This window comes from Alligator sinensis, unplaced genomic scaffold, assembly GCF_000455745.1.
Source record: "Alligator sinensis unplaced genomic scaffold, ASM45574v1 scaffold67_1, whole genome shotgun sequence".
Classification (NCBI taxonomy): Eukaryota; Metazoa; Chordata; order Crocodylia; family Alligatoridae; genus Alligator; species Alligator sinensis.
In genome coordinates, this window is record NW_005842111.1 from 2,329,150 (window position 1) to 2,343,443 (window position 14,294).

Genomic DNA, 14,294 nt, shown 5'->3' on the forward strand with positions numbered 1-14,294 from the left:
CTTCACAGTTCGAGTGGCCAAGGTCTGGAACGGGTTCCCAAGGGAGGTGGTGCTCTCCCCTACCCTGGGGGTCTTCAAGAGGAGGTTAGATAACCATCTAGCTAGGGTCATCTAGACCCAGCACTCTGTCCTGCCTATGCAGGGGGTCGGACTCGATGATCTATTGAGGTCCCTTCCAACCCTAACATCTATGAATCTATGAATAAGTGGGCAGCACTGTCCCGCAGAGGTCAGTCCTTGGTCCAGTACCTTTCAACATATTTATTAACAATTTGGAGGTGGGGGTGAATAGCTCACTGGCCAAGTTTGTGGATGACACCAAATTATGAGGAAGCATGGTCATGCTTGAAGATAGGCTACAGATACAGGTGGACCTAGACAGGCTAGCAAGTTGGGCAGATCAGAATCTGATGCATTTCAACATTGAGAAATGTAAAGTACTCCACCTCAGAACGAGCAACCCCCAACACACCTACAGGCTTGGTGGCACCAAACTGAACTGGGGAGTAATAATAGACCACAGTAGGAATATGAGCTGGTAGTCTGATGCCGTAGCCAGTAGGGCAAATAATATTCTGGCATGCATCAATCGATGCATCTCCAGCAAAACCAAGGAGGAGATTCCTCTGCTCTACTCAGCACTGGTGAGACCACAGCTGGAGCACTGCGTCCAGTTCTGGGCACCATACTTTAACAAGGACATGGACAAGCTTGAGAGAGTCCAAAGAAGAGCCACCCATCAGCAAGACATACAAGGAAAAGCTGAGGGATCTGGGACTCTTCAGCCTGAAGAAAAGAAAGCTGAGAGGGCACCTGGTAACTGCTTACCGCTGCACTAGGGGAGTGCATCAAGGGCTCAGTGAGCAACTGTTCATCAGGGCATCCAAGGGGAAAACTAGAAGTAATGGCCACAAAATCCTTGAAGACCGATTCAGGCCCAACATTAGGAGAAACTTCTTCACAGTCAGGGTGTCCAGACTATGAAATAAGCTCTCTCTGGAGGTGGTGCAATCGCCTACCTTGAAAATCTTCAAGGAGGAGACTAGACAGTCACCTTAACTGGGGTCACCTGACCTCCAGTTATATTTCCTGCTTGGTGCAGGGGGCTGGACCCAATGATCTTCCATGGTCCCTTCTGGTCTTACAATCTATGAATCTAAGAAAATTGTTCTTCTCTTTACCTTCTTCATATTATTATTAGAATAGGCATCTGTCATTCTTGTGAGAAAACAGATTTGTGCCAAATGAGATATCAGCTTGTTGAACATCTGCAAGTGTGGCTATAGACCCCAGTTCTTGATTAATAGCCCTTTCTACACATCATATTTGAAGTTCATACCTACCAGTCCTGAATATAGTGTGGGATTCTTCCTACAAGTTCTTCTTTTCTCTGCATGTTGGGCTCTTCTTTCCTCAAAAGCTTTCATTCCACGCTTAATAGATTGTCTCCTAACACTTCAATACTCAGCAATTTTCTCCCGGTTGTTTGGCTCAATATTCATTTCCTTTATCTCTCTCTTTTTGAAGCAGAAACTCATGTAGTCTATTTCCTGTAAAGAGGTCTCCATACAAGAGATCCTGGGGTATACAGTCATTGTCCATTCTCTACATATGACCAAGCCATCACAGTCGATGCCAACTGAGAAGAGAATGGATGCTCAGAACGTTGCCATGCTTCCATCCAAACTTTGTCTCACCAGGAAATTCCTAGAATGTGGTAAAGGCAACATAAGTGGAAACTGATGAAGCATTTTTCTTGAGTAGAGTGTGTGGTCCAGGATTCACTGCTATACAAAAGAGAGTTGATGATGCAAGCATAATATACTTTGACCTTCGTCTTAACAGTCAGTTTGCTGTTGTTCCATACTCATTCACTCAGTATGCGTGTGATACCTGATGCTTTGCCAATATAGATATTTGTGAGCTACTGTTTGTTAATGATGCTGCAGTGATAGCCCACACAGAGAGAGACCTTCAAAACTTCAATCACTTTGTTCATGCCTGTCAAGATTTTGGTCTTACAATCAGCATTGAGACAACCAATGTTATGGGCCAGAACACTGATTCACCACCAATGATCACAATAGGTGAAAATGTATTGGAAGTTATAAGTAAATTTACATACCTTGACTCCATTGTTACCAACAACCTGTCACTTAAGGCAAACTGAATACTCATATTATTATTACTATTATTATTCAAATTTGATTACTCTCCTACAATAGGAGTCTTGCTGGATCTAACAATAGTCCAGACTGAGAAAGAAATACCCTCTACACACATGAATGGATATAAGTCCCATTGTTCAGTGATATATGGCAGTGTTTGGGGTCCACACATGAAAAAGGAAAAAAAGATTATATCAAACTATATGAACAGGACAACTAGAATCAATCTATATCGAAATTTGCAAAGAAAGTTCCAAGAACATAGTCAGCATTTCCCCTAAACCAGCACTACTACTTTGTAAAATAATCCTCAAAGCTCCAAAAACAAGGGACCTGGAAAGCTGCCCATTTTCAGTAACTTTGGTTCATTCAGCATAATTACAGACTGAACCCATCACCCAAACATATAACTATGTTATAACTATTTTCAGTTATAACATCTTGCCACTGGTCACAACACTCACCTCTCTACAGGTTTCCAGGCAACAATGCCACAAAATGTGTATTGACCATTTCAGCCCCAGAAGACAAAGAAAGGGCGTGGAGGGGATCACACAAAAGACTGTAAACTCTGCAAAACTATCAAGGCATTGCTTTTGCAGATTTTTGGGGGGTGAGGGCATGTTTGCTTTGCTTGCTGTTTTTTTTCTTAGAGGGAAAAGATGTTGGGGGTTTTGTTAGGCTGATATAAATACTTCTGCCATATTTGGCAGATGCTATGGCCAACCTTATACTAGTACATGCACAAAGAGTCTCATAAAAAACAAATAATAAAAAATACTTCAATAAAAAAATTAAGTAAAACACACATCCAAATATTTTAAATGTATACAGCATCTATCAAATGCAGCATTCTACACAAAGGTAAAAATATTTTTAAGATTTGATTGAGGATGAACTCATAATTTTTAGAGGCAGACAATTATTATTAGCACTGAAACTAGTTTAAAGGTTCTCCAATGCAAATATAGATCAGACCTAGCTACTTCAATTTGTCCCTATTGACAAGGGTTTCTTTTTCACAGGAGATAAAAATCAGGAACAGAGTCCGAGTCTAAACTACTGGTATATAAGTACTATACACAAATGCTATATAAAGGACTTGTCTCACCACAATGAGCCTCCAGCTGAGGTAGGTAAGGCTTCACTTCGTTATTTTCAAGAGTGGGTTACATACCTTTAACATGTTGGCTGGCGTCTTAACAGTCTTATATTGCTTATATCACTTCCAGTTGGAACAAGAAGTGCTGACTACTCAACTGGCAGTGATCAGTCCACTGTTTTAGCGGACTACTTCAACTACTGTTTTAGTAGACTACTTCGTGCTACTTTGACAGAGTCAGAATTTAGTAAGGCAAGACTATATTAGTAACTGACCATATATATACAAATATATATTTTTTTATGTTAAAGCCCTCTTGATGTTCAGAGAAGTTTAAAAAGTTGCTATCAAGAACTACTTCTATTTATTGTTGCTCCACATCTGTTAGCTTAGTGAACAGGAAGTGAAAAGAGTAAAAGACGTATTGCTAACTATAGCAAAGCACTGATCTCTTAAATTCACTATTCAAAAAGTGAATAGTTCATTGAACAGCACTGATTACTAGGCTGGTTAAATTTTTTAAGTTTTATACTGAAGGAAATATTCTAATATTATTAAAGCCCACGTCTGTCTGTCCATAACACTTTATTTGTGCTCTGATTGGCTAGCTCAGGGGGAAAGGGGCACAGTGTAAAAAAGAGGGGAGTAGTGCATGCAGGGGCAGCACACACCACTCAAATCCAGAGCCTGGCCAGCCGAAGCCACTGCTGCCTGGCTGGATCACCACTGCTGCAGACCCTGAGAGGCCCTCAGGACCCCAGGTAAGCGGGGGAAGGGACACAGGCCTCTGTCCCTACCCACCACCCCCACCCCAATATTCTTGGTGGGCCAATTGCTTGTATATAGATAAATGGGTTAAATCAGTCAAGCAGTTATAGCCAACACACAGTGCAAAATATTAGTAACTTGGCCTCATCAATAGAATATCAATACCTATTTTAATAGTGTGTCAAACATTTTAAAAACAAAATTAGAATTGCTAAATATTTTCATTATTTACTTAATGCAATTTGTGCTGCAAAGCAAAGGATCTAAGAGAAACAGATCTCATCATAATCATTGTCATTTTGACTCAGCTAGCCTATCAAATCTATTTTCATTTTTAAAAAGTTACGTACAATATTCAATATTCTACATTAAAAAAAAAAAATTTTTTAATCGCTCTAAAAGTTCAGCCCCAAACAACAGAGGCCTCAGTCATTCATCCATAAAGACCGATGTGCAGGATTGTGGTCCACATATTCATATCAGTCATGGTTCTCAGTACAGGGGTCTGTTAACATTTATACCTCTAAATAACCCTGCCATTCTGGTAACTAAAGCTATATAGTGAAGGAGAGAAGTGCTGTTTCACAACCATTTCAAGATTTTGAAATCTGGGTCTGATCTAAAATTACAGCAAAGCTGAAAATACTTTAATTTTCCATGGAAGACTTCCATAACATGTTTGTTTTGAAGACTTCAATAAAAAGACAAAATCTAAATGAATTTATATTTGTGCAGTAGTATATAATACAAAATAAAAACTTTGAAACAAAATAATTTCCAAAATGAATAACCAAGACGTTTTGTGCTGGATGAATAATGGACATCTGAACAGTGTTGGAAATTTTTTTCTAGATTCCTTCCCAAATTAATTCTGGTAAAATGTACGTGTTTTTGCAAAGTATTTAAATTTCAAAAGAGCCACCACATAGAATACAGTTCCAACAAAGTTACTATATTACAACACTCAGTTCTTGTCTTTTGGAATCTTTAACTCTTTTCTAGGTAGCATATTTTATAAAAAGGTTTAAAAAAAATGATGTTGACAGGGCAACCTATTTTTATACAAATAGTAAAACTCTATGAAGCAGGGCTGTCCAATTGGCAGCTCATGATGGGGCAGCATGTGGCCAATGAGTCCCTATAGCCACCTTTATCACAGCCATGCACCACCTATGCAGCCCTCACAGCAGAGGCATAGCAAGCCACATGCCTTAGCACTGCCCACATGGCACAAAAGAGATTTCTGGGGGTACTCCCTACAGCACATGGCTGGCATGGTGGGTGTCCTGGACCCCACGTACTGGCACCATGTGTAGCTTCCAGCCACAGGGTAGTTGGACAACTCTGCTGTAAAGGAATATGGTGGAGCTAAAACAACATAAATTACAGCTGACAAAGCCTGGCTAACTTTTTTTCCTGTTGTTATATGACCAAAAGTGCAAATACAGAAATGCTGCGGCAAAGGCTATTGTCTAGCATGACCAATAGGAACATCAATGCCATATCCATTCTGATTTTGCAAAGTGGATCCAAAAGGACTCAAACTCCATGGATAAGGACAGAAGTGACATAAACCAGTTTAAGTGATCAAAAACTGGTCTAAACCTGTAACAGAACAGAAGCTTAATGCATATAAACCAGTTTCAAAATGGCTAAACCTGGTTTAAGATAAACTTGGTTGAATGTAGTATCAGACTTAACTGATTTGGCTCAAACGGGTTTATGAAACTTCTGTCCCAGACCCCTTTCTGGCTCGAGTTAAATCACAGTTTCCCAGCATCCCAGCATGCTTTCCAGCCCTGGACCCACAGCCCTGCTCCCTACCTGGCTGACAAGGAAGTGGGGGGAGCAAGCCCAGCTAGGGGTCTGGGGCCAGAGAGGGGGGTTAAACACCCCTTCCCCACTCAAATTTATGACTGGCTGCAACTGTGGACTACAAATCCCAGAGGCACCTGGAAGCAGGAAAAAGAAGTGATGAGTAAACCTGTAGAGTCCTGGTGCTGTAATTCTGGACTGAAAATCCCAGCAACCCGGGGGCAGCAGGAAAAAGAAGTGAACACACAGCCAAAGAGCCATGCTTGAGTGCCCCCAGCTTCTCTTCTGAGCCACTACAGGCATGTAGCTGCATTTCCTGAATCAAAGGTAAATATCTGTTTCAATTTAATCTGTGCAGCTTAGACTAACCTGCAAAGATTGAATTGATTCATCTTCAGGCTTTTTGACTGTCTGTAATTAGCCCATGGCTCCCAGATGAAGTCAAGAGGCACATAGTGACTCTCAGAATCAGACCACTACTAAATGCCTCTGAATATTTTTTTTATTTTTTAGCTTTGTGAAATGAAATTTGCTCTGAAGAGATAACTAGAAATCAGGAACTTACATATTCTATACTCATATAGACTCGGTCTCCCTCTGCGCCTGTGAGGAAGTCAGTTAATCATCTCCAGCTAAGATGCTTTACATGTAAAATGGCAGCAACTGATCCTTCAGATATCACTGAAATATATCTATGCTCGTAAAATTCTTGGAAAGAGTAGAAAGCACTAAATTCACTGTAATTGGATTTGGATATCTGAAGTCCCAAATGTAAAGGTATTTAGATACCTAAAATGCAGCCCAAGTTCTATGCAATTATGCTCATTTTAGGCACTGAAAACCTTTCAAATTATGGCCCTAACATAGGGGTGGGCAATTATCTGAGCCCACAGGCCACAGGGAGTTTTGGTGAGTTGTCATGGACCTGGTCAGGCTCCCCCACATCATGCAACAGCTCACCAAAACTCCCTAAGAGGCCTCATCCCACCCTCCTTGGCACACACACTGCCCACACTGGTCGCCAGTGGTCTCCATGAAGACCCTGAGATCATGGGGCGGTGACAGTGCAGGGCCAGGGCCCGGGGCAGAGCCACAATCTGTTCTGCATACCCTCTGCCTGCAGAACTGGCACCCATCATGGGGGCATGTGGGCAGTGGATCGTGGCTCTGCTTCATGTTCAGCTGGGATAGGGTTGCGGGCAGCCGGGGAACAGCATCCGGGAGTGGGATGCATGGGCAAATCCAGGGCTAGGGTCACAGGACCCAGCTCTACACTGTCACCGCTGTGCGATCCCAGCCCCAGCTCCTATCCACCCATCCCACTCCCTGGATGCTGCTCCCCAGATCCGAGCCCTGGCGCCATCCCAGCTGAATGTGGAGCAGAACCATGATCTGCTGCCCACACACCCCTGAGACAGGCATGCGTTCTGCAGGCAGATGTGTGTGTGTGGAGTGGATCATGGCTCTGCTCCAGGCCCTGGCCCCATGATCTTGGGGTCTCCATGAAGACCAGCTGGGACCCACATAGTCGGGGCATACAGCCGGGCAAACAGGATGAGGCTGCGATCAGGCAGGGAGGTTGGGGCAAGGATCACAAGGCAGTGACAGCCTATGGCCAGGGCTGAGGCCAGGACAGAGCCGTGATCTGCTCTCTACACACCCCTGCCTATGGAACCTGTGCCCACTGCAGGAGACTTCATGGGGAGTGGATCACAGCTCTGTCTCAGCCCTGGCCCTGGCCCTGGCCCCATGCTGACACCATCCCGCAATTCCATACCTCTCCTGAACACCACCACTCGACTGCTCGCAGCCCCACCCCATCTGCCCAACTGCCTGCCCTGCCCACACAGGTCCCATCCCTGCTGGTGGATGTGGGGTGCCAGGTCTGCCAGCAGCAACAGCGAGAAGGAGCTGCCGCTGCTGCCCCTGGGGCTGCCAGGAATCAAATCCAGCTGCTGTGATATCCCAGCCCTGCTGCAGGCTCAGGGACAGCAGGACTAGCTGGATACAACGTGGTCTGGGCTGCCCCTTGCTCCTGGGCTGGGCAGGATTGAGGAACCAGCCCTAGGCCAGACAAAATCCATCAGTGTGAAAAAATCCAGACAATAAGAATAATTATGATTCTGCTGAAGTCCTTCAAGCTTTTCTGCCATAAGTGTGAGCTGATGCAGATAAAACTTCTCAAATTATCAAACCATTCAAGACTCAGTCTTACTCTTTACAGGCAAGAGAGTTGCCAACCTATCTACTACAAATGCAAAGCTTATTCAAGCTCATTTCCTGAAATACGATTGCATAGGCTGCTCCAATAAACTTTTTAGGCATGGACAGAAATAAGGATCTGTTCCTAGTTACTTATGACCAAATTGGCTGCTCTTCTTACAAATTCTCAAGGGCTTTGCAGTAGATGCAGCATTGCTGCTGACCTATATTTATAAATATAAATTCAAATTTTACTTTAATCTTGCCTCTGTTAATCCAGGTTTATGAGTTGCCCTCTGAGCTCAAATATGGTTTGCATATGGAAGTAATACAGTGAACAGATAGACCATGCATTAGGTCTCTCTTATAAAACTATACAATGATATAAACCATCACACATGCACACACAGTCTCAAAAAATCTTTGGAAGAGAAACATTGTACTGCGTGTGGAAGTTTTACCAAGTTTACTAAAGCAACACAGTCACATCTAACTAAATGTAAATTAATACAAGAAAAATCATTGTTTAATAAGTAGCTTTGAGGAATTTTCTTCCTAATCACCATAAGTGAGAAATTGCTTCATGCCCCGATATTATCCAAAACCCTGGGGTTGGGTAAAGCAAACAAAAAACCTCAGACAATGTTTCTATTTGTTCTATTAAAACTCTGGATACTCATGTTATCCTCATAAAAGCCCAGTCTTTCTTATGAAATCTGCTAGCTTCAGCCTCAATGATATTGTATAGTAATAAATTATACTTGGGTGTAAAAAAAATATATATTTTAATTAGCATCAAACTTGTTGCCCTTCTATTTAACTGAAATTAATTTTCTGGCAAAGATTATGCAAACATAGAATCATAGAAAATTAGGGTTGGAAGGGACCTCAGGAGGTCAAAGCAGTAGTATCCCCAACTAAATCATCCTAGCCAAAGCTTTGCCTAGCCAGGTCTTAAAAACCTCTAAGGATGGAAAGTCCACCACCTCTCTGGGTAACCTATTCCAGTGTTTTACTCCTAGTGAAAAAATTCTTCCTAATATCTAACCTAAACTTCCCTTGCTGCATCTTGAAACCATTGCTCCTTGTTCTGTCATCTGCCACAACTGAAAACAGCCTACCTCCATCCTCTTTCAAACCCCCTTAAGGTAGTTGAAGCTTCTATTAAATCCCCTCTCAGTCTTCCCTTTTGCAGACTAAATATGCCCAGCTCCCTCAGCCTCTCCTCATAAGCCATGTCCTCCAGCCTCCTCAACATTTTTTTGCCCTCTCTTGGACTCTCTTCATCTTGTCCATATCCTTTCTGTAGTGGGGGGCCCAAAGCTGAACACAGTACTCCAGATGTGGCCTCACCAGTCCTGAATGGAAGGAAATAATCACTTCCCTTGACCTGCTGTCAATACTCCTACCAATGAGCTCAGTATGCTGTCAGCCTTCTTGGCAAGAAGGGCACACAGTTGGCTCATATTCAGCTTACTGTCCACTGTAACCCCCAGGTCCTTTTAGCAGAGCTGCTGCCCAGCCAGTCAGCTCCAGCTTGTACCAGTTAATGGGATTGTTGTCCTAAGTGCAGGACTTTGCACTTGTCGTTGTTGAACCTCATGAGATTCCCTTTGGCCCAATCCCTGAATTTATCCAGGTCACTGAATCCTAGCCCTACCCTCCAACATATCTACTATTCCCCCCCGTTTAGTGTCAACTGCAAACTTCCTGAGGGTGCACTCTATGCCATCTTCCAGCTCACTGATGAAGATATTGAATAAAACTGACCCCAGAACCAACCTCTGGGACACTCCACTTGATACCGTCTGCCAACTAGACATCCAGCCATTGATTACTACTCTCTAAGCCCAATGCTCCAGCCAGTTTTCCGTCCACTCTACAGTCCATTCATCCAGCCTGTACTTCCTTAACTTCCCTGTAAGGGTGTTGTGGGAGACCATATCAGAAGCCTTGCTAAAATCAAAGTATACCACATCCACTAGTCTCCCCGCATCTGCAGAGCCAATCATCTCATCGTAGAAGACAATCAGGTTGGTCAGGCATGACTTGTCCTTAGGAACATTCTGACTATTCCTAATCACCTTCTTCTCCTCCAAGTGCTTAGAAATGGATTCCTTGAGGAATGATCTGGAAATCCTGTAAGGAACCTAAATCTTGAGAGATTTTTCAGCTAAACAAAATTGCAAGAGCATCCCTCCCTCCTTGAAATAAATTATAAGGGCCTACGTTTCTACATTTGTGCAGTGATTTAAGGCACATTTACAATACCTCTGAACTGAAGCATCATTGTTTCTTTGTCTCACCATCCCTCTAGTTGTGAATATTCTAAGTAAATGTCTATACTGCCTTCCTGGTGGTTCCTGAAAGGGCTGCTTTCAATAACACCGTACTAATCTGCAGCTATAACACATGCCAAATCTGGAAATAAGATGGTGAAGACACTTGAAGGGCTGTTCTCAAGCACACTGGACATAGAGGTGTTCAAGACAGCAGCAGATGCACCCTTTAAGAAGCATCATTGCCTCATTTCCAGGTTTTCTGTTTCTGCTAGTAGGATGAGTGGGCAGGGCATGCCTGAGAGTGGTGCTCCCTCGGATCACCACAGATGCAGTACAGAACTAATACAAGGACATGTACAGGCATTCACTTTCTACCCGGAGAAAAATCACTCCCCCAGTAGAAACTAAGAGAGTACAAAGTGTTCGTTAAATCAGGTATGTGTCCTACAAGAAACATACCTGATTTGGGAGAAAGATCTTCCTTATTTAGAGAAGAAGATCTTGCCTGTGCTAGTTTCTCACACAGGAATGAACACCTGTACACTTCCCTGCCCCTCCTCTCCTCCCAGACCAGGAGGAGTCGAGCAGTGGAGAAATGCTCCCCTTGCCTTCCCAAGGACCAGGGTCACCATGGTGAGCAGCAGCAGCTCCGATTCCTCCTGGGACTAGGAGAAGTCAGAGGGGGTGGGGCAGGTTGGGAAATGCTCCCTCTCCATCCTCAGACATACCTAAACCCAGGAACATGCAAGGAGCATTCCCCTAGAGACTGGGAAGGGAGGGGAAGAGCAGCTGCCCATTGCCCTCCACCCCTTCCCTAGACCAAGGTGTCTGGGTTTAAAGAGAATGGGGGAGCATTCCTTAAATCAGTGCTTGCAAGTGAGGATGAGAGAACTCTCTCATCCCCAGCTGCATGCGACTATTCTGCTCCACAGCTAAGAAAGAGGGAGCTCCACCATGCCAAGCTGCACATGCCCTGGTGCATATAGCTTGGATTGGAGGATCTCCCTCATCCACAGCTGTATACAGAGTGCCTCTTTAAACCAGGGCAGCAGCAGGAGTACCCCTGTGGCCTGTCACTCTTCCCTGGGCTGACACAGAGCAGTACAGGGTGAGGCAGACTGTTGTACCACAACAGCGAGGTTCCCTACGCCTTTCCACCATGGTGGAATTTCCCCACATCCTACTGCACTGCTCCTGGAGCATGCACCAGCAATGTCCCTGTCTTGCCCTGCACTACTCTGGACTGACCTGGAGCAACACAGAGCAAGGCAGAGTGTCATGCCATGGGGGCAAGGCTCAGGGAGCTTTGCCACTGCAACATAATGCTCCCACCTCCCCCCATACTGCTTCAGGCTGACCTGGAGCAGGGCAAGGATTCAGAAAATCTGGTTCTATTCCCTGCTTTACTACTGGCCTGCTGAATAACCTCAGGACCTTACTTCATCTCTGTACCTCTCAGTTTTCCCATATTTAAAATGGTGATAATTTAGCCTGCTTTGTCAAATGGTTTGTGATTAATTATGAAAATACCATAAACTATAAAAAAAACTATTATTCTGCTATCTTTTACCTTGTGTATTTTCCATGGTTATGAGACTGTACCCGTTTCATTATAAGCCTAAACTTATGCCCTAGGGACATGATCCAATTCATACTATCCACACAAAGAGCAGGGCAGGGTATGTTCTCTGTGCAACAAACAGAAATGTTATGATTAAATGGCACCATATATCAGGGTATCCTCATTTTTCCCCATGGTAAAATCAGAGCAAGCTAGTAAATTAAACTGAATATGAGACAGATCAACTGAGTGGCGTACGTAGGTCATACTACATAGTCTGGTGCATGATTTGCTACATGTTAGCCAGGAAGTTTTCAGCTCTGTTTGCTAGTTGCAGGTTTGAAATGCTAAGCCTGCCAACAGAAATTCATAGTAAAGAAAAGCAGCATAACTGCCACCCAGAGAATACTGCACACAGCAAAGATTTATTTAATTTAATTAGTTCATTTATTTTAAACCAATTACCCTGATGCTGTCACATACGAATTCATGAAAATCAGTGCTTTGCAACTAAAGTAGAATAACTTGTAATGAATGGAAAATGTTAGGAAAGCCAGGGCTGCACAACACTTATGACTCAGTGCAAAGCTATCCAAAGGGATATGGAGGTCGTCCACTCATTAGAATGTGGGCTGAAACATTCATTGGTTTATTTTCCAGGAATGTTTGTGTGAGGCACTTTGAGGGGAACTCAAGACAAGACGTTTTGCCATGACTGCAGCTACAAAAGTTTACTACATTAAGATAGATGAAATACTGGCAGAACTTAATACTACAGTAGTAAAACAATCCTTTACTGAACAACACTTAGAAATACTGGCACTGATCTAGGAGCAAGCTGTGCTTACAAAGGTGACTGAGGTGACTTTGATGGAACAGATTAGGAACACACAAATGTGTAAACTTCTTGTTAAATAAAACTGCTTCTAGATTTATTTGTCTGAGACCCGTTTTAAGCCTGAGATTTTCAAATGGGAACTAGGTAAATAATTCCTTCTGGTAGCTTTAAAAAAAAAACAACACACAATCTGTAACTATAAGAATATTAGTTATTCCTTGTTAGTGAGCTATACAGATGACAAATTAACACAAACGCTTTCATACCCTTCATACTCAAGAAACAGTGAGTTTTACCTACTGTTTATTAGTTTAAGTTAGGTTCCAAAGCTGACATGACTAGTCAAAAGATGTAACGGGTACAGGAATAGCCTAAGACATTAATAATTATAAAAGCACCGAAGTCCCATGAAGAACACAAGACCTGAAGTTAGATGTTCCCAACTACGTTACTAATTCACTGTGTAAGGCAAGACATTTAACTTTTCACATTTAACTTGAATAAGTTAATAAGGGAATTGGTGAGGTTTTATAGGGAATTGGTGAGGTTATTTACCAAGGCGCCCCTGGGGGTTACAAGAAATAATGGCCACAAGCTAGCAGAGAGCAGATTTAGATTGGACATTAGGAAGAACTTCTTCACAGTTCGAGTGGCCAAGGTCTGGAACGGGCTCCCAAGGGAGGTGGTGCTCTCCCCTACCCTGGGGGTCTTCAAGAGGAGGTTAGATGAGTATCTAGCTGGGGTCATCTAGCCCCAGCTCTCTTTCCTGCCTATGCAGGGGGTCGGACTCGATGATCTATTGAGGTCCCTTCCGACCCTAACATCTATGAAACTTCTCTCATTTTTCCTAAATTAAAGTAGTTTTTCTACTGATGCATAAGAACATCTTTAAAATCAATGGATGAAAAATAATGTAGAAGAATTTAACAGTAGTATAAATCAGTTTTTTACCTAATTTACAAGAGAATGATAACAGCGCCATTAGTTCAGAGGATTTCTTCATAGGAGCAACGGCAGCTACAGAAGATCAGACTATCAACCTGAAAGCAAACAGAACATGCAAGTTGAAAATAGGTAGATAAGCCAACATGGTATAAAAACTAAAAAAACAAAAAACAATATTACTACAGAAAGCAAAGTTAGTCGCAGAGAGTAAGCAGACAAAAATCAAGACTTACAGTAATGAACTAAATTCCCCCTAAGGAAACATAAGTTAAATGTATGGATAAATAACTGGAAGATAAAGTTTGTAATAGAGCCAAGGAAAAGAATATCCAATATAAAGATAAAAGTGTGTCAAATGCACTCATAGGAGGCAAAAGGAACCAAAACAATTTTTAAATAGTTTGAGGATTTATTCCAGGCAACTAGCAATACAAATAGCCTTGATAAGATACCAGACTGTGGGTCAAACTATTAAGGGGGATGACTGGGAAACTCGGAATTAATCCCATTAGTTGCACAAGTAGATTTAGGACATAATCTTACATTTGATGCTAAATATTTTCTTAAAACTGCACTCAGGAAAACAGAGTATATTTACACACATTCAGCATTC

The 14,294-nt window shown here is 42.7% G+C and overlaps 1 long non-coding RNA gene across 1 annotated transcript in view; it reads right to left on the bottom strand.

Annotated features, from left to right (window-relative positions):
* Positions 1 to 13,753, bottom strand: part of LOC102369822 — a 45,251-nt gene extending 31,498 nt beyond the window's left edge. Inside the window, exon 1 of the long non-coding RNA XR_323948.1 lies at positions 13,688 to 13,753. This is a non-coding gene — a long non-coding RNA (uncharacterized LOC102369822). The remainder of the gene's footprint in view (positions 1 to 13,687) is intronic.
* Positions 13,754 to 14,294: the final 541 nt, after the last annotated feature.